This window comes from Eriocheir sinensis, chromosome 7 (assembly GCF_024679095.1).
Source record: "Eriocheir sinensis breed Jianghai 21 chromosome 7, ASM2467909v1, whole genome shotgun sequence".
Lineage (NCBI taxonomy): Eukaryota > Metazoa > Arthropoda > Malacostraca > Decapoda > Varunidae > Eriocheir > Eriocheir sinensis.
Window position 1 is genome coordinate 23,705,217 of NC_066515.1, and position 2,500 is coordinate 23,707,716.

At 38.8% G+C, this 2,500-nt stretch overlaps 2 protein-coding genes across 3 annotated transcripts in view; one reads left to right on the forward strand and one right to left on the reverse strand.

The window, feature by feature from the left end:
• Positions 1-2,500, reverse strand: part of LOC126995141 (transcription factor SUM-1-like) — a 32,099-nt gene that overhangs the window by 10,625 nt on the left and 18,974 nt on the right. The gene's annotated exons all lie outside the window — the stretch shown is intronic.
• The window catches only part of LOC126995123 (angiotensin-converting enzyme-like), a 65,238-nt gene that overhangs the window by 110 nt on the left and 62,628 nt on the right, over positions 1-2,500 (forward strand). The gene's annotated exons all lie outside the window — the stretch shown is intronic.

A 2,500-nucleotide genomic window follows, 5' to 3' on the forward strand; every position in this document is an offset into this window, starting at 1 on the left:
GGGCTTGGTGTGGGGCGGCCAGGGCGGTGGTGAGTCAAGGGCTGTGTGCAGCCTGGAGGGTGAGCAGGAAGGGCCGACCAACGGACTGTTGTTGTTCAAAAGTCTTTTTCCTGGGCGGGGGGCCGCGGCCCCTGGCGGGTGACGGCCCAGGATGAGGGAGCCGACACACCGACACAATAAATTGACGCCGACCAAGTCGGTCTGTGGACGAGGGCTGGCGAGTGTGACGGCGGGCCGGACACCGCCGTGTAAATGTCCAGAATCACACCCGCCTCGCCCCGGGGCTTGACACTGGCACATTTCAAGTTGTTATTCATCACTGCTATCCGATTTTTATTTCCTTAAGATTATCCATTTGTTTTGTAAAGAAATAATAATCATAATAGGACCATGTCAATCTTAACCCCTCCCCCCCTCCGTTATATTACATACAAGCTAATATTGAAGCCATGGTTGAGTGCAAGTTAACTTAGGTTAGATTTTTTTTAGTTTGGTTAGCTTTGTTAACTTTATTTTTTAACGATGAATGCATGTTTCACTTCGCGAAGTTGTCACTGGCGGGCGGCGGAGGAATATAGGCGGCGGCGCACTCTTTTCCAGGAACAACCGACATATATATATATATATATATATATATATATATATATATATATATATATATATATATATATATTATATCATAATCAGTTTATCATTCCACTGCATGGCCTCCCTCAAACACTTCCATTCCTTCTTGTGTGTTTCTGTTTTCCAATTTCGATATACTGTATACCGTATGTATTTTCATTACATCTGAAGAACGGCCCCTCTCTCTCTCTCTCTCTCTCTCTCTCTCTCTCTCTCTCTCTCTCTCAAACCCCCAAAGCGGAAGTGGTTACCAGTTCTCTTGGGGGCAGATCACCCTTGAGAGAGAGAGAGAGAGAGAGAGAGAGAGAGAGAGAGAACTTGAGCTGTTTGGAGGTTGCCAAGTTGTCATGTTCTGAGGCGGTGGCAGTCTACACATCACGCGTTTTAATTGGCTTTTTGAATCATCTGTGTGATCGTCGTCATATGCTTTTTGGTCTATTTTTTGTTGTAAAAGACAATGCATTTGATGGATTTATATATATATATATATATATATATATATATATATATATATATATGTATATATATATATATATATATATATATATATATATATATATATATATATATATATATATATATATATATATATATATATATATAGATATATATATATATCAATTTGTAAATTTTATAATTTGATTTATTTTCTTTTTCCAATCATAAGTTTTTTCACTTTAGTATCGAAATAATTTCAGTAGACTTCTCATGCATGAATATTATATCATGTACCGTTTGGACTTTCTTTTTAATATGGAACTTTAGAATGTTAGCGTAAGATACAGGCGACGGGTTCTGCTCGGAGGTATGAAGGTCTATTTTTACTTTGATGAGGCAACCTCTAACTAGCAAACTTTTTACGCTTTTTCTCGTGTTAAGGCTTGAAGAAAATATTTTTCCCTACAGCATCTCCCCAAATGTTGGAATTCCTACCTTCTCTGCTTTTTTCCTCACCTCATTTCTCCCTCCTTCACGCTCATTCCTTCCAACTCCCTGTACTTGTTTTTTTAATATTTGGTAGTACCGTACTTGTTTTTTTGTGTATTTCCTTGCTTATTTTATGCTATTACTACTGCTATTGCTAATATTGCTATTCCTGATACTACTACTACTACTACTACTACTACTACTACTACTACTACTACTACTTCAAAATTGAGTTTACTTTAATAGTTTTATTATATTTTCTTGTCATGCCACGTTTCCTCCTCCTCCTCCTCGTCCTCCATCTTAGGTAAATTCACAATCTTTTTAAACCTTTGTTGTGATGTATCTGAGGCCGTGATGGATTAGATTGCTTTTTTGTGATGGTGACGGTGGTGGTGGTGGTGACGGCAGGGTCTTGGGAGGCTGCCAGCGTGTTCACTCCGGTCGGGACGTGTGGATGATGTGGAGTTCGCCTTTGTCAGGGTGGACGAGGCGGCGCACACGTGGATAGGTGGAGCGTGTGAAAGGAAAAAGATGGGGAGAAGATACACGCTGATTTTTGTTTCTTTTTCCTTGTGACAGATTTCCTTTATTTTTTATTTATTTTTCTTCACACTTCTATTTTTGCATCGTCATGGTTTATAGTACTTCCAGTTTTATCCTCGTATTTTCTAGTTTTGCATGAATCCATTGTCTTTTTCTTAACTCAATTTTCTTTTTCATTATCATTGCTCTTGTTTCCTTTTTTTCTAGTTTTTACCTTTGTAGTTATTTTTCCTCTCCCATATTCTCCCTCATCTACATTCTTCATCTTTTTCTTCTTCTTTCTCTTCATCATCGTTTTCTTTTCTTTTTCTTTTCTTTTCTTTTTCTTCCTCCTCCTCTTCCTCCTCCTCCTCATTTACATCTCCCTTTCATTCATCTCCTTGGCCCTCCTCCTCCTCCT